The following is a 14203-nucleotide window of genomic DNA, read 5'->3' as shown; positions in this document are numbered from 1 at the left end:
CAGCTGTTCAATTTGAACCTTCTTTTGCTATCTCATAGAGAAACTAACACAATTTTCAGGTTCAAAAAGGTCAACGGAACTTGGGATTCCCAGCCAGTCTCCCATGCTGGTACTTGCCAAGCCTTAAGCTGCATTGCTGCTGCGATCTGATGAGAGCAGGCACATTCAGCTTAGAATGGCCGTTGACAGCAGCTGTTCAATTTGAACCTTCTTTTACTATCTCATAGAGAAACTAACACATTTTCAGGTTCAAAAAGGTCAACGAAACTTGGAATTCCCAGCCAGTCTCCCATGCTGGTACTTGCCAAGCCTTAAGCTGCATTGCTGCTGCGATCTGACGAGAGCAGGCACATTCAGCTTAGAATGGCCGTTGACAGCAGCTGTTCAATTTGAACCTTCTTTTACTATCTCATAGAGAAACTAACACAATTTTCAGGTTCAAAAAGGTCAACAGAACTTGGGATTCCCAGCCAGTCTCCCATGCTGGTACTTGCCAAGCCTTAAGCTGCATTGCTGCTGCGATCTGACAAGAGCAGGCACATTCAGCTTAGAATGGCCGTTGACAGCAGCTGTTCAATTTGAACCTTCTTTTGCTATCTCATAGAGAATCTAACACAATTTTCAGGTTCAAAAAGGTCAACGGAACTTGGGATTCCCAGCCAGTCTCCCATGCTGGTACTTGCCAAGCCTTAAGCTGCATTGCTGCTGCGATCTGACGAGAGCAGGCACATTCAGCTTAGAATGGCCGTTGACAGCAGCTGTTCAATTTGAACCTTCTTTTACTATCTCATAGAGAAACTAACACATTTTCAGGTTCAAAAAGGTCAACAGAACTTGGGATTCCCAGCCAGTCTCCCATGCTGGTACTTGCCAAGCCTTAAGCTGCATTGCTGCTGCGATCTGACAAGAGCAGGCACATTCAGCTTAGAATGGCCGTTGACAGCAGCTGTTCAATTTGAACCTTCTTTTGCTATCTCATAGAGAAACTAACACAATTTTCAGGTTCAAAAAGGTCAACGGAACTTGGGATTCCCAGCCAGTCTCCCATGCTGGTACTTGCCAAGCCTTAAGCTGCTGCGATCTGACGAGAGCAGGCACATTCAGCTTAGAATGGCCGTTGACAGCAGCTGTTCAATTTGAACCTTCTTTTACTATCTCATAGAGAAACTAACACATTTTCAGGTTCAAAAAGGTCAACAGAACTTGGGATTCCCAGCCAGTCTCCCATGCTGGTACTTGCCAAGCCTTAAGCTGCATTGCTGCTGCGATCTGACGAGAGCAGGCACATTCAGCTTAGAATGGCCGTTGACAGCAGCTTTTCAATTTGAACCTTCTTTTACTATCTCATAGAGAAACTAACACAATTTTCAGGTTCAAAAAGGTCAACAGAACTTGGGATTCCCAGCCAGTCTCCCATGCTGGTACTTGCCAAGCCTTAAGCTGCATCGCTGCTGCGATCTGACAAGAGCACACACATTCAGCTTAGAATGGCCGTTGACAGCAGTTGTTCAATTTGAACCTTCTTCTACTATCTCATATAGAAACTAACACAATTTTCAGGTTCAAAAAGGTCAACGGAACTTGGGATTCCCAGGCAGTCTCCCATGCTGGTACTTGCCAAGCCTTAAGCTGCATTGCTGCTGCGATCTGACGAGAGCAGGCACATTCAGCTTAGAATTGCCGTTGACAGCAGCTGTTCAATTTGAACCTTCTTTTACTATCTCATAGAGAAACTAACACAATTTTCAGGTTCAAAAAGGTCAACAGAACTTGGGATTCCCAGCCAGTCTCCCATGCTGGTACTTGCCAAGCCTTAAGCTGCATCGCTGCTGCGATCTGACAAGAGCAGACACATTCAGCTTAGAATGGCCGTTGACAGCAGTTGTTCAATTTGAACCTTCTTCTACTATCTCATATAGAAACTAACACAATTTTCAGGTTCAAAAAGGTCACCAGAACTTGGAATTCCAAGGCAGTCTCCCATGCTGGTACTTGCCAAGCCTTAAGCTGCATTGCTGCTGCGATCTGACAAGAGCAGGCACATTCAGCTTAGAATGGCCGTTGACAGCAGCTGTTCAATTTGAACCTTCTTTTACTATCTCATAGAGAAACTAACACAATTTTAAGGTTCAAAAAGGTCAACAGAACTTGGGATTCCCAACCAGTCTCCCATGCTGGTACTTGCCAAGCCTTAAGCTGCATTGCTGCTGCGATCTGACAAGAGCAGGCACATTCAGCTTAGAATGGCCGTTGACAGCAGCTGTTCAATTTGAACCTTCTTTTGCTATCTCATAGAGAAACTAACACAATTTTCAGGTTCAAAAAGGTCAACGGAACTTGAGATTCCCAGCCAGTCTCCCATGCTGGTACTTGCCAAGCCTTAAGCTGCATTGCTGCTGCGATCTGACGAGAGCAGGCACATTCAGCTTAGAATGGCCGTTGACAGCAGCTGTTCAATTTGAACCTTCTTTTACTATCTCATAGAGAAACTAACACATTTTCAGGTTCAAAAAGGTCAACGGAACTTGGAATTCCCAGCCAGTCTCCCATGCTGGTACTTGCCAAGCCTTAAGCTGCATTGCTGCTGCGATCTGACGAGAGCAGGCACATTCAGCTTAGAATTGCCGTTGACAGCAGCTGTTCAATTTGAACCTTCTTTTACTATCTCATAGAGAAACTAACACAATTTTCAGGTTCAAAAAGGTCAACAGAACTTGGGATTCTCAGCCAGTCTCCCATGCTGGTACTTGCCAAGCCTTAAGCTGCATCGCTGCTGCGATCTGACAAGAGCACACACATTCAGCTTAGAATGGCCGTTGACAGCAGTTGTTCAATTTGAACCTTCTTCTACTATCTCATATAGAAACTAACACAATTTTCAGGTTCAAAAAGGTCTCCAGAACTTGGGATTCCAAGCCAGTCTCCCATGCTGGTACTTGCCAAGCCTTAAGCTGCATTGCTGCTGCGATCTGACAAGAGCAGGCACATTCAGCTTAGAATGGCCGTTGACAGCAGCTGTTCAATTTGAACCTTCTTTTACTATCTCATAGAGAAACTAACACAATTTTCAGGTTCAAAAAGGTCAACAGAACTTGGGATTCCCAGCCAGTCTCCCATGCTGGTACTTGCCAAGCCTTAAGCTGCATTGCTGCTGCGATCTGACAAGAGCAGGCACATTCAGCTTAGAATGGCCGTTGACAGCAGCTGTTCAATTTGAACCTTCTTTTGCTATCTCATAGAGAAACTAACACAATTTTCAGGTTCAAAAAGGTCAACGGAACTTGGGATTCCCAGCCAGTCTCCCACGCTGGTACTTGCCAAGCCTTAAGTTGCATTGCTGCTGCGATCTGACGAGAGCACGCACATTCAGCTTAGAATGGCCGTTGACAGCAGCTGTTCAATTTGAACCTTCTTTTACTATCTCATAGAGAAACTAACACAATTTTCAGGTTCAAAAAAGTCACCAGAACTTGGGATTCCCAGCCAGTCTCCCATGCTGGTACTTGCCAAGCCTTAAGCTGCATCACTGCTGCGATCTGACAAGAGCACGCACATTCAGCTTAGAATGGCCGTTGACAGCAGCTGTTCAATTTGAACCTTCTTTTACTATCTCATAGAGAAACTAACACAATTTTCAGGTTCGAAAAGGTCAACGGAACTTGGGATTCCCAGCCAGTCTCCCATGCTGGTACTTGCCAAGCCTTAAGCTGCATCGCTGCTGCGATCTGACAAGAGCACGCACATTCAGCTTAGAATGGCCGTTGACAGCAGATGTTCAATTTGAACCTTCTTTTACTGTCTCATAGAGAAACTAACACAATTTTCAGGTTCAAAAAGGTCAACGGAACTTGGGATTCCCAGCCAGTCTCCCATGCTGGTACTTGCCAAGCCTTAAGCTGCATTGCTGCTGCGATCTGACGAGAGCAGGCACATTCAGCTTAGAATGGCCGTTGACAGCAGCATTTCAAATTGAACCTTCTTTTACTATCTCATAGAGAAACTAAAACAATTTTCAAGTTCAAAAAGGTCAACAGAACTTGGGATTCCCAGCCAGTCTCCCATGCTGGTACTTGCCAAGCCTTAAGCTGCATCGCTGTTGCGATTTGACAAGAGCACGCACATTCAGCTTAGAATGGCCGTTGACAGCAGCTGTTCAATTTGAACCTTCTTTTACTATCTCATGGAGAAACTAACACAATTTTCAGGTTCAAAAAGGTCAACAGAACTTGGGATTCCCAGCCAGTCTCCCATGCTGGTACTTACCAAGCCTTAAGCTGCATTGCTGCTGCTATCTGACGAGAGCAGGCACATTCAGCTTAGAATGGCCGTTGACAGCAGCTGTTCAATTTGAACCTTCTTTTGCTATCTCATAGAGAAACTAACACAATTTTTAGGTTCAAAAAGGTCAACGGAACTTGGGATTCCCAGCCAGTCTCCCATGCTGGTACTTGCCAAGCCTTAAGCTGCATTGCTGCTGCGATCTGACGAGAGCAGGCACATTCAGCTTAGAATGGCCGTTGACAGCAGCTGTTCAATTTGAACCTTCTTTTGCTATCTCATAGAGAAACTAACACAATTTTCAGGTTCAAAAAGGTCAACAGAACTTGGGATTCCCAGCCAGTCTCCCATGCTGGTACTTGCCAAGCCTTAAGCTGCATTGCTGCTGCGATCTGACGAGAGCAGGCACATTCAGCTTAGAATGGCCGTTGACAGCAGCATTTCAAATTGAACCTTCTTTTACTATCTCATAGAGAAACTAAAAAAATTTTCAGGTTCAAAAAGGTCAACAGAACTTGGGATTCCCAGCCAGTCTCCCATGCTGGTACTTACCAAGCCTTAAGCTGCATTGCTGCTGCTATCTGACGAGAGCAGGCACATTCAGCTTAGAATGGCCGTTGACAGCAGCTGTTCAATTTGAACCTTCTTTTGCTATCTCATAGAGAAACTAACACAATTTTCAGGTTCAAAAAGGTCAACGGAACTTGGGATTCCCAGCCAGTCTCCCATGCTGGTACTTGCCAAGGCTAAAGCTGCATTGCTGCTGCGATCTGACGAAAGCAGGCACATTCAGCTTAGAATGGCCGTTGACAGCAGCTGTTCAATTTGAACCTTCTTTTACTATCTCATAGAGAAACTAACACATTTTCAGGTTCAAAAAGGTCAACGGAACTTGGAATTCCCAGCCAGTCTCCCATGCTGGTACTTGCCAAGCCTTACGCTGCATTGCTGCTGCGATCTGACGAGAGCAGGCACATTCAGCTTAGAATGGCCGTTGACAGCAGCTGTTCAATTTGAACCTTCTTTTGCTATCTCATAGAGAAACTAACACAATTTTCAGGTTCAAAAAGGTCAACGGAACTTGGGATTCCCAGCCAGTCTCCCATGCTGGTACTTGCCAAGCCTTAAGCTGCATTGCTGCTGCGATCTGATGAGAGCAGGCACATTCAGCTTAGAATGGCCGTTGACAGCAGCTGTTCAATTTGAACCTTCTTTTACTATCTCATAGAGAAACTAACACATTTTCAGGTTCAAAAAGGTCAACGAAACTTGGAATTCCCAGCCAGTCTCCCATGCTGGTACTTGCCAAGCCTTAAGCTGCATTGCTGCTGCGATCTGACGAGAGCAGGCACATTCAGCTTAGAATGGCCGTTGACAGCAGCTGTTCAATTTGAACCTTCTTTTACTATCTCATAGAGAAACTAACACAATTTTCAGGTTCAAAAAGGTCAACAGAACTTGGGATTCCCAGCCAGTCTCCCATGCTGGTACTTGCCAAGCCTTAAGCTGCATTGCTGCTGCGATCTGACAAGAGCAGGCACATTCAGCTTAGAATGGCCGTTGACAGCAGCTGTTCAATTTGAACCTTCTTTTGCTATCTCATAGAGAATCTAACACAATTTTCAGGTTCAAAAAGGTCAACGGAACTTGGGATTCCCAGCCAGTCTCCCATGCTGGTACTTGCCAAGCCTTAAGCTGCATTGCTGCTGCGATCTGACGAGAGCAGGCACATTCAGCTTAGAATGGCCGTTGACAGCAGCTGTTCAATTTGAACCTTCTTTTACTATCTCATAGAGAAACTAACACATTTTCAGGTTCAAAAAGGTCAACGGAACTTGGAATTCCCAGCCAGTCTCCCATGCTGGTACTTGCCAAGCCTTAAGCTGCATTGCTGCTGTGATCTGACGAGAGCAGGCACATTCAGCTTAGAATGGCCGTTGACAGCAGCTGTTCAATTTGAACCTTCTTTTACTATCTCATAGAGAAACTAACACAATTTTCAGGTTAAAAAAGGTCAACGGAACTTGGGATTCCCAGCCAGTCCCCCATGCTGGTACTTGCCAAGCCTTAAGCTGCATTGCTGCTGCGATCTGACGAGAGCAGGCACATTCAGCTTAGAAGGGCCGTTGACAGCAGCTGTTCAATTTGAACCTTCTTTTGCTATCTCATAGAGAAACTAACACAATTTTCAGGTTCAAAAAGGTCAACGGAACTTGGGATTCCCAGCCAGTCTCCCATGCTGGTACTTGCCAAGCCTTAAGCTGCATTGCTGCTGCGATCTGACGAGAGCAGGCACATTCAGCTTAGAATTGCCGTTGACAGCAGCTGTTCAATTTGAACCTTCTTTTACTATCTGATAGAGAAACTAACACATTTTCAGGTTCAAAAAGGTCAACGGAACTTGGAATTCCCAGCCAGTCTCCCATGCTGGTACTTGCCAAGCCTTAAGCTGCATTGCTGCTGCGATCTGACGAGAGCAGGCACATTCAGCTTAGAATGGCCGTTGACAGCAGCTGTTCAATTTGAACCTTCTTTTACTATCTCATAGAGAAACTAACACAATTTTAAGGTTCAAAAAGGTCAACAGAACTTAGGATTCCCAGCCAGTCTCCCATGCTGGTACTTGCCAAGCCTTAAGCTGCATTGCTGCTGCGATCTGACGAGAGCAGGCACATTCAGCTTAGAATGGCCGTTGACAGCAGCTGTTCAATTTGAACCTTCTTTTGCTATCTCATAGAGAAACTAACACAATTTTCAGGTTCAAAAAGGTCAACGAAACTTGGGATTCCCAGCCAGTCTCCCATGCTGGTACTTGCCAAGCCTTAAGCTGCATTGCTGCTGCGATCTGACGAGAGCAGGCACATTCAGCTTAGAATTGCCGTTGACAGCAGCTGTTCAATTTGAACCTTCTTTTACTATCTCATAGAGAAACTAACACAATTTTCAGGTTCAAAAAGGTCAACAGAACTTGGGATTCCCAGCCAGTCTCCCATGCTGGTACTTGCCAAGCCTTAAGCTGCATTGCTGCTGCGATCTGACGAGAGCAGGCACATTCAGCTTAGAATGGCCGTTGACAGCAGCTGTTCAATTTGAACCTTCTTTTACTATCTCATAGAGAAACTAACACATTTTCAGGTTCAAAAAGGTCAACGGAACTTGGAATTCCCAGCCAGTCTCCCATGCTGGTACTTGCCAAGCCTTAAGCTGCATTGCTGCTGTGATCTGACGAGAGCAGGCACATTCAGCTTAGAATGGCCGTTGACAGCAGCTGTTCAATTTGAACCTTCTTTTGCTATCTCATAGAGAAACTAACACAATTTTCAGGTTCAAAAAGGTCAACGGAACTTGGGATTCCCAGCCAGTCTCCCATGCTTGTACTTGCCAAGCCTTAAGCTGCATTGCTGCTGCAAGCTGACGAGAGCAGGCACATTCAGCTTAGAATTGACGTTGACAGCAGCTGTTCAATTTGAACCTTCTTTTACTATCTCATAGAGAAACTAACACAATTTTCAGGTTCAAAAAGGTCAACAGAACTTGGGATTCCCAGCCAGTCTCCCATGCTGGTACTTGCCAAGCCTTAAGCTGCATCGCTGCTGCGATCTGACAAGAGCACACACATTCAGCTTAGAATGGCCGTTGACAGCAGTTGTTCAATTTGAACCTTCTTCTACTATCTCATATAGAAACTAACACAATTTTCAGGTTCAAAAAGGTCACCAGAACTTGGGATTCCAAGCCAGTCTCCCATGCTGGTACTTGCCAAGCCTTAAGCTGCATTGCTGCTGCGATCTGACTAGAGCAGGCACATTCAGCTTAGAATGGCCGTTGACAGCAGCTGTTCAATTTGAACCTTCTTTTACTATCTCATAGAGAAACTAACACAATTTTCAGGTTCAAAAAGGTCAAGAGAACTTGGGATTCCCAGCCAGTCTCCCATGCTGGTACTTGCCAAGCCTTAAGCTGCATTGCTGCTGCGATCTGACAAGAGCAGGCACATTCAGCTTAGAATGGCTGTTGACAGCAGCTGTTCAATTTGAACCTTCTTTTGCTATCTCATAGAGAAACTAACACAATTTTCAGGTTCAAAAAGGTCAACGGAACTTGGGATTCCCAGCCAGTCTCCCATGCTGGTACTTGCCAAGCCTTAAGCTGCATTGCTGCTGCGATCTGACGAGAGCAGGCACATTCAGCTTAGAATGGCCGTTGACAGCAGCTGTTCAATTTGAACCTTCTTTTGCTATCTCATAGAGAAACTAACACAATTTTCAGGTTCAAAAAGGTCAACGGAACTTGGGATTCCCAGCCAGTCTCCCATGCTTGTACTTGCCAAGCCTTAAGCTGCATTGCTGCTGCAATCTGACGAGAGCAGGCACATTCAGCTTAGAATTGCCGTTGACAGCAGCTGTTCAATTTGAACCTTCTTTTACTATCTCATAGAGAAACTAACACAATTTTCAGGTTCAAAAAGGTCAACAGAACTTGGGATTCCCAGCCAGTCTCCCATGCTGGTACTTGCCAAGCCTTAAGCTGCATCGCTGCTGCGATCTGACAAGAGCACACACATTCAGCTTAGAATGGCCGTTGACAGCAGTTGTTCAATTTGAACCTTCTTCTACTATCTCATATAGAAACTAACACAATTTTCAGGTTCAAAAAGGTCACCAGAACTTGGGATTCCAAGCCAGTCTCCCATGCTGGTACTTGCCAAGCCTTAAGCTGCATTGCTGCTGCGATCTGACAAGAGCAGGCACATTCAGCTTAGAATGGCCGTTGACAGCAGCTGTTCAATTTGAACCTTCTTTTACTATCTCATAGAGAAACTAACACAATTTTCAGGTTCAAAAAGGTCAACAGAACTTGGGATTCCCAGCCAGTCTCCCATGCTGGTACTTGCCAAGCCTTAAGCTGCATTGCTGCTGCGATCTGACAAGAGCAGGCACATTCAGCTTAGAATGGCCGTTGACAGCAGCTGTTCAATTTGAACCTTCTTTTGCTATCTCATAGAGAACCTAACACAATTTTCAGGTTCAAAAAGGTCAACGGAACTTGGGATTCCCAGCCAGTCTCCCATGCTGGTACTTGCCAAGCCTTAAGCTGCATTGCTGCTGCGATCTGACGAGAGCAGGCACATTCAGCTTAGAATGGCCGTTGACAGCAGCTGTTCAATTTGAACCTTCTTTTGCTATCTCATAGAGAAATGACACAATTTTCAGGTTCAAAAAGGTCAATAGAACTTGGGATTCCCAGCCAGTCCCCCATGCTGGTACTTGCCAAGCCTTAAGCTGCATTGCTGCTGCGCTCTGACGAGAGCAGGCACATTCAGCTTAGAATGGCCGTTGACAGCAGCTGTTCAATTTGAACCTTCTTTTGCTATCTCATAGAGAAACTAACACAATTTTCAGGTTCAAAAAGGTCAATGGAACTTGGGATTCCCAGCCAGTCTCCCATGCTGGTACTTGCCAAGCCTTAAGCTGCATTGCTGCTGCGATCTGACGAGAGCAGGCACATTCAGCTTAGAATTGCCGTTGACAGCAGCTGTTCAATTTGAACCTTCTTTTACTATCTCATAGAGAAACTAACACAGGTTTCAGGTTCAAAAAGGTCAACAGAACTTGGGATTCCCAGCCAGTCTCCCATGCTGGTACTTGCCAAGCCTTAAGCTGCATCGCTGCTGCGATCTGACAAGAGCACACACATTCAGCTTAGAATGGCCGTTGACAGCAGTTGTTCAATTTGAACCTTCTTCTACTATCTCATATAGAAACTAACACAATTTTCAGGTTCAAAAAGGTCACCAGAACTTGGGATTCCAAGCCAGTCTCCCATGCTGGTACTTGCCAAGCCTTAAGCTGCATTGCTGCTGCGATCTGACAAGAGCAGGCACATTCAGCTTAGAATGGCCGTTGACAGCAGCTGTTCAATTTGAACCTTCTTTTACTATCTCATAGAGAAAGTAACACAATTTTCAGGTTAAAAAAGGTCAACAGAACTTGGGATTCCCAGCCAGTCTCCCATGCTGGTACTTGCCAAGCCTTAAGCTGCATTGCTGCTGCGATCTGACGAGAGCAGGCACATTCAGCTTAGAATGGCCGTTGACAGCAGCTGTTCAATTTGAACCTTCTTTTGCTATCTCATAGAGAAACTAACACAATTTTCAGGTTCAAACAGGTCAACGGAACTTGGGATTCCCAGCCAGTCTCCCATGCTGGTACTTGCCAAGCCTTAAGCTGCATTGCTGCTGCGATCTGACAAGAGCAGGCACATTCAGCTTAGAATTGCCGTTGACAGCAGCTGTTTAATTTGAACCTTCTTTTGCTATCTCATAGAGAAACTAACACAATTTTCAGGTTCAAACAGGTCAACGGAACTTGGGATTCCCAGCCAGTCTCCCATGCTGGTACTTGCCAAGCCTTAAGCTGCATTGCTGCTGCGATCTGACGAGAGCAGGCACATTCAGCTTAGAATTGCCGTTGACAGCAGCTGTTCAATTTGAACCTTCTTTTACTATCTCATAGAGAAACTAACACAATTTTCAGGTTAAAAAAGGTCAACAGAAATTGGGATTCCCAGCCAGTCTCCCATGCTGGTACTTGCCAAGCCTTATGCTGCATTGCTGCTGCGATCTGACGAGAGCAGGCACATTCAGCTTAGAATGGCCGTTGACAGCAGCTGTTCAATTTGAACCTTCTTTTGCTATCTCATAGAGAAACTAACACAATTTTCAGGTTCAAAAAGGTCAACGGAACTTGGGATTCCTAGCCAGTCTCCCATGCTGGTACTTGCCAAGCCTTAAGCTGCATCGCTGCTGCGATCTGACAAGAGCACACACATTCAGCTTAGAATGGCCGTTGACAGCAGTTGTTCAATTTGAACCTTCTTCTACTATCTCATATAGAAACTAACACAATTTTCAGGTTCAAAAAGGTCACCAGAACTTGGTATTCCAAGCCAGTCTCCCATGCTGGTACTTGCCAAGCCTTAAGCTGCATTGCTGCTGCGATCTGACAAGAGCAGGCACATTCAGCTTAGAATGGCCCTTGACAGCAGCTGTTTAATTTGAACCTTCTTTTGCTATCTCATAGAGAAACTAACACAATTTTCAGGTTCAAAAAGGTCAACGGAACTTGGGATTTCCAGCCAGTCTCCCATGCTGGTACTTGCCAAGCCTTAAGCTGCATTGCTGCTGCGATCTGACGAGAGCAGGCACATTCAGCTTAGAATGGCCGTTTACAGCAGCTGTTCAATTTGAACCTTCTTTTACTATCTCATAGAGAAACTAACACATTTTCAGGTTCAAAAAGGTCAACGGAACTTGGAATTCCCAGCCAGTCTCCCATGCTGGTACTTGCCAAGCCTTACGCTGCATTGCTGCTGCGATCTGACGAGAGCAGGCACATTCAGCTTAGAATGGCCGTTGACAGCAGCTGTTCAATTTGAACCTTCTTTTACTATCTCATAGAGAAACTAACACATTTTCAGGTTCAAAAAGGTCAACGGAACTTGGAATTCCCAGCCAGTCTCCCATGCTGGTACTTGCCAAGCCTTACGCTGCCTTACGCTGCATTGCTGCTGCGATCTGACGAGAGCAGGCACATTCAGCTTAGAATGGCCGTTGACAGCAGCTGTTCAATTTGAACCTTCTTTTACTATCTCATAGAGAAACTAACACATTTTCAGGTTCAAAAAGGTCAACGGAACTTGGAATTCCCAGCCAGTCTCCCATGCTGGTACTTGCCAAGCCTTAAGCTGCATTGCTGCTGCGATCTGACGAGAGCAGGCACATTCAGCTTAGAATGGCCGTTGACAGCAGCTGTTCAATTTGAACCTTCTTTTACTATCTCATAGAGAAACTAACACAATTTTCAGGTTCAAAAAGGTCAACGGAACTTGGGATTCCCAGCCAGTCTCCCATGCTGGTACTTGCCAAGCCTTAAGCTGCATTGCTGCTGCGATCTGACGAGAGCAGGCACATTCAGCTTAGAATGGCCGTTGACAGCAGCTGTTCAATTTGAACCTTCTTTTACTATCTCATAGAGAAACTAACACATTTTCAGGTTCAAAAAGGTCAACGGAACTTGGAATTCCCAGCCAGTCTCCCATGCTGGTACTTGCCAAGCCTTACGCTGCATTGCTGCTGCGATCTGACGAGAGCAGGCACATTCAGCTTAGAATGGCCGTTGACAGCAGCTGTTCAATTTGAACCTTCTTTTACTATCTCATAGAGAAACTAACACATTTTCAGGTTCAAAAAGGTCAACGGAACTTGGAATTCCCAGCCAGTCTCCCATGCTGGTACTTGCCAAGCCTTACGCTGCCTTACGCTGCATTGCTGCTGCGATCTGACGAGAGCAGGCACATTCAGCTTAGAATGGCCGTTGACAGCAGCTGTTCAATTTGAACCTTCTTTTACTATCTCATAGAGAAACTAACACATTTTCATGTTCAAAAAGGTCAACGGAACTTGGAATTCCCAGCCAGTCTCCCATGCTGGTACTTGCCAAGCCTTAAGCTGCATTGCTGCTGCGATCTGACGAGAGCAGGCACATTCAGCTTAGAATGGCCGTTGACAGCAGCTGTTCAATTTGAACCTTCTTTTACTATCTCATAGAGAAACTAACACAATTTTCAGGTTAAAAAAGGTCAACAGAACTTGGGATTCCCAGCCAGTCTCCCATGCTGGTACTTGCCAAGCCTTAAGCTGCATTGCTGCTGCGATCTGACGAGAGCAGGCACATTCAGCTTAGAATGGCAGTTGACAGCAGCTGTTCAATTTAAACCTTCTTTTGCTATCTCATGGAGAAACTAACACAATTTTCAGGTTCAAAAAGGTCAACGGAACTTGGGATTCCCAGCCAGTCTCCCATGCTGGTACTTGCCAAGCCTTAAGCTGCATTGCTGCTGCGATCTGACGAGAGCAGGCACATTCAGCTTAGAATTGCCGTTGACAGCAGCTGTTCAATTTGAACCTTCTTTTACTATCTCATAGAGAAACTAACACAATTTTCAGGTTCAAAAAGGTCAACAGAACTTGGGATTCCCAGCCAGTCTCCCATGCTGGTACTTCCCAAGCCTTAAGCTGCATCGCTGCTGCGATCTGACAAGAGCACACACATTCAGCTTAGAATGGCCGTTGACAGCAGTTGTTCAATTTGAACCTTCTTCTACTATCTCATATAGAAACTAACACAATTTTCAGGTTCAAAAAGGTCACCAGAACTTGGGATTCCAAGCCAGTCTCCCATGCTGGTATTTGCCAAGCCTTAAGCAGCATTGCTGCTGCGATCTGACAAGAGCAGGCACATTCAGCTTAGAATGGCCGTTGACAGCAGCTGTTCAATTTGAACCTTCTTTTACTATCTCATAGAGAAACTAACACAATTTTCAGGTTCAAAAAGGTCAACAGAACTTGGGATTCCCAGCCAGTCTCCCATGCTGGTACTTGCCAAGCCTTAAGCTGCATTGCTGCTGCGATCTGACAAGAGCAGGCACATTCAGCTTAGAATGGCCGTTGACAGCAGCTGTTCAATTTGAACCTTCTTTTGCTATCTCATAGAGAAACTAACACAATTTTCAGGTTCAAAAAGGTCAACGGAACTTGGGATTCCCAGCCAGTCTCCCATGCTGGTACTTGCCAAGCCTTAAGCTGCATTGCTGCTGCGATCTGACAAGAGCAGGCACATTCAGCTTAGAATGGCCGTTGACAGCAGCTGTTCAATTTGAACCTTCTTTTGCTATCTCATAGAGAAACTAACACAATTTTCAGGTTCAAAAAGGTCAACGGAACTTGGGATTCCCAGCCAGTCTCCCATGCTGGTACTTGCCAAGCCTTAAGCTGCATTGCTGCTGCGATCTGACGAGAGCAGGCACATTCAGCTTAGAATGGCCGTTGACAGCAGCTGTTCAATTTGAACCTTCTTTTACTATC

General features: G+C 45.4%; 53 pseudogenes; all 53 read right to left on the bottom strand.

Moving 5' to 3' along the window:
* Positions 1-68: 68 nt before the first annotated feature.
* LOC140098889 (5S ribosomal RNA) lies at positions 69-187 on the bottom strand (annotated as a pseudogene).
* Positions 188-256: 69 nt separating this feature from the next.
* Positions 257-375, bottom strand: LOC140082952 (5S ribosomal RNA; annotated as a pseudogene).
* Positions 376-445: 70 nt separating this feature from the next.
* LOC140091022 (5S ribosomal RNA) lies at positions 446-564 on the bottom strand (annotated as a pseudogene).
* A 70-nt stretch (positions 565-634) lies between these two features.
* Positions 635-753, bottom strand: LOC140092868 (5S ribosomal RNA; annotated as a pseudogene).
* A 69-nt stretch (positions 754-822) lies between these two features.
* LOC140091020 (5S ribosomal RNA) lies at positions 823-941 on the bottom strand (annotated as a pseudogene).
* Positions 942-1191: 250 nt separating this feature from the next.
* On the bottom strand, positions 1192-1310 carry LOC140079285 (5S ribosomal RNA; annotated as a pseudogene).
* A 259-nt stretch (positions 1311-1569) lies between these two features.
* LOC140084061 (5S ribosomal RNA) lies at positions 1570-1688 on the bottom strand (annotated as a pseudogene).
* A 70-nt stretch (positions 1689-1758) lies between these two features.
* Positions 1759-1877, bottom strand: LOC140096511 (5S ribosomal RNA; annotated as a pseudogene).
* A 259-nt stretch (positions 1878-2136) lies between these two features.
* LOC140092648 (5S ribosomal RNA) lies at positions 2137-2255 on the bottom strand (annotated as a pseudogene).
* A 70-nt stretch (positions 2256-2325) lies between these two features.
* Positions 2326-2444, bottom strand: LOC140083012 (5S ribosomal RNA; annotated as a pseudogene).
* Positions 2445-2513: 69 nt separating this feature from the next.
* On the bottom strand, positions 2514-2632 carry LOC140083112 (5S ribosomal RNA; annotated as a pseudogene).
* A 448-nt stretch (positions 2633-3080) lies between these two features.
* Positions 3081-3199, bottom strand: LOC140091019 (5S ribosomal RNA; annotated as a pseudogene).
* A 70-nt stretch (positions 3200-3269) lies between these two features.
* Positions 3270-3388, bottom strand: LOC140096780 (5S ribosomal RNA; annotated as a pseudogene).
* Positions 3389-3647: 259 nt separating this feature from the next.
* Positions 3648-3766, bottom strand: LOC140095927 (5S ribosomal RNA; annotated as a pseudogene).
* Positions 3767-3836: 70 nt separating this feature from the next.
* On the bottom strand, positions 3837-3955 carry LOC140092856 (5S ribosomal RNA; annotated as a pseudogene).
* Positions 3956-4214: 259 nt separating this feature from the next.
* LOC140089314 (5S ribosomal RNA) lies at positions 4215-4333 on the bottom strand (annotated as a pseudogene).
* Positions 4334-4403: 70 nt separating this feature from the next.
* On the bottom strand, positions 4404-4522 carry LOC140092844 (5S ribosomal RNA; annotated as a pseudogene).
* Positions 4523-4592: 70 nt separating this feature from the next.
* LOC140079284 (5S ribosomal RNA) lies at positions 4593-4711 on the bottom strand (annotated as a pseudogene).
* A 70-nt stretch (positions 4712-4781) lies between these two features.
* On the bottom strand, positions 4782-4900 carry LOC140089313 (5S ribosomal RNA; annotated as a pseudogene).
* Positions 4901-4970: 70 nt separating this feature from the next.
* Positions 4971-5089, bottom strand: LOC140095736 (5S ribosomal RNA; annotated as a pseudogene).
* Positions 5090-5158: 69 nt separating this feature from the next.
* LOC140087685 (5S ribosomal RNA) lies at positions 5159-5277 on the bottom strand (annotated as a pseudogene).
* Positions 5278-5347: 70 nt separating this feature from the next.
* On the bottom strand, positions 5348-5466 carry LOC140098875 (5S ribosomal RNA; annotated as a pseudogene).
* A 69-nt stretch (positions 5467-5535) lies between these two features.
* Positions 5536-5654, bottom strand: LOC140082951 (5S ribosomal RNA; annotated as a pseudogene).
* A 70-nt stretch (positions 5655-5724) lies between these two features.
* Positions 5725-5843, bottom strand: LOC140091018 (5S ribosomal RNA; annotated as a pseudogene).
* A 70-nt stretch (positions 5844-5913) lies between these two features.
* On the bottom strand, positions 5914-6032 carry LOC140092831 (5S ribosomal RNA; annotated as a pseudogene).
* A 69-nt stretch (positions 6033-6101) lies between these two features.
* Positions 6102-6220, bottom strand: LOC140086476 (5S ribosomal RNA; annotated as a pseudogene).
* Positions 6221-6290: 70 nt separating this feature from the next.
* On the bottom strand, positions 6291-6409 carry LOC140088128 (5S ribosomal RNA; annotated as a pseudogene).
* A 70-nt stretch (positions 6410-6479) lies between these two features.
* On the bottom strand, positions 6480-6598 carry LOC140083914 (5S ribosomal RNA; annotated as a pseudogene).
* A 69-nt stretch (positions 6599-6667) lies between these two features.
* On the bottom strand, positions 6668-6786 carry LOC140083106 (5S ribosomal RNA; annotated as a pseudogene).
* A 70-nt stretch (positions 6787-6856) lies between these two features.
* On the bottom strand, positions 6857-6975 carry LOC140086767 (5S ribosomal RNA; annotated as a pseudogene).
* A 70-nt stretch (positions 6976-7045) lies between these two features.
* Positions 7046-7164, bottom strand: LOC140089941 (5S ribosomal RNA; annotated as a pseudogene).
* Positions 7165-7234: 70 nt separating this feature from the next.
* Positions 7235-7353, bottom strand: LOC140079282 (5S ribosomal RNA; annotated as a pseudogene).
* A 69-nt stretch (positions 7354-7422) lies between these two features.
* Positions 7423-7541, bottom strand: LOC140086475 (5S ribosomal RNA; annotated as a pseudogene).
* Positions 7542-8367: 826 nt separating this feature from the next.
* LOC140092819 (5S ribosomal RNA) lies at positions 8368-8486 on the bottom strand (annotated as a pseudogene).
* A 70-nt stretch (positions 8487-8556) lies between these two features.
* Positions 8557-8675, bottom strand: LOC140098434 (5S ribosomal RNA; annotated as a pseudogene).
* A 448-nt stretch (positions 8676-9123) lies between these two features.
* LOC140091017 (5S ribosomal RNA) lies at positions 9124-9242 on the bottom strand (annotated as a pseudogene).
* A 70-nt stretch (positions 9243-9312) lies between these two features.
* LOC140092807 (5S ribosomal RNA) lies at positions 9313-9431 on the bottom strand (annotated as a pseudogene).
* A 69-nt stretch (positions 9432-9500) lies between these two features.
* LOC140095236 (5S ribosomal RNA) lies at positions 9501-9619 on the bottom strand (annotated as a pseudogene).
* A 70-nt stretch (positions 9620-9689) lies between these two features.
* LOC140094099 (5S ribosomal RNA) lies at positions 9690-9808 on the bottom strand (annotated as a pseudogene).
* A 448-nt stretch (positions 9809-10256) lies between these two features.
* On the bottom strand, positions 10257-10375 carry LOC140079281 (5S ribosomal RNA; annotated as a pseudogene).
* Positions 10376-10445: 70 nt separating this feature from the next.
* On the bottom strand, positions 10446-10564 carry LOC140094426 (5S ribosomal RNA; annotated as a pseudogene).
* A 70-nt stretch (positions 10565-10634) lies between these two features.
* On the bottom strand, positions 10635-10753 carry LOC140083913 (5S ribosomal RNA; annotated as a pseudogene).
* Positions 10754-11390: 637 nt separating this feature from the next.
* On the bottom strand, positions 11391-11509 carry LOC140096070 (5S ribosomal RNA; annotated as a pseudogene).
* A 69-nt stretch (positions 11510-11578) lies between these two features.
* LOC140087684 (5S ribosomal RNA) lies at positions 11579-11697 on the bottom strand (annotated as a pseudogene).
* A 267-nt stretch (positions 11698-11964) lies between these two features.
* On the bottom strand, positions 11965-12083 carry LOC140083095 (5S ribosomal RNA; annotated as a pseudogene).
* Positions 12084-12153: 70 nt separating this feature from the next.
* LOC140092795 (5S ribosomal RNA) lies at positions 12154-12272 on the bottom strand (annotated as a pseudogene).
* A 69-nt stretch (positions 12273-12341) lies between these two features.
* LOC140087683 (5S ribosomal RNA) lies at positions 12342-12460 on the bottom strand (annotated as a pseudogene).
* Positions 12461-12727: 267 nt separating this feature from the next.
* Positions 12728-12846, bottom strand: LOC140083083 (5S ribosomal RNA; annotated as a pseudogene).
* A 70-nt stretch (positions 12847-12916) lies between these two features.
* LOC140089110 (5S ribosomal RNA) lies at positions 12917-13035 on the bottom strand (annotated as a pseudogene).
* A 70-nt stretch (positions 13036-13105) lies between these two features.
* Positions 13106-13224, bottom strand: LOC140083912 (5S ribosomal RNA; annotated as a pseudogene).
* Positions 13225-13672: 448 nt separating this feature from the next.
* On the bottom strand, positions 13673-13791 carry LOC140091016 (5S ribosomal RNA; annotated as a pseudogene).
* Positions 13792-13861: 70 nt separating this feature from the next.
* On the bottom strand, positions 13862-13980 carry LOC140088943 (5S ribosomal RNA; annotated as a pseudogene).
* A 70-nt stretch (positions 13981-14050) lies between these two features.
* Positions 14051-14169, bottom strand: LOC140092782 (5S ribosomal RNA; annotated as a pseudogene).
* Between the last annotated feature and the right edge of the window lie 34 nt (positions 14170-14203).

This window comes from Engystomops pustulosus, chromosome 9, assembly GCF_040894005.1.
Source record: "Engystomops pustulosus chromosome 9, aEngPut4.maternal, whole genome shotgun sequence".
NCBI lineage: Eukaryota > Metazoa > Chordata > Amphibia > Anura > Leptodactylidae > Engystomops > Engystomops pustulosus.
This window is presented reverse-complemented; position numbering and strand designations above follow the sequence as displayed.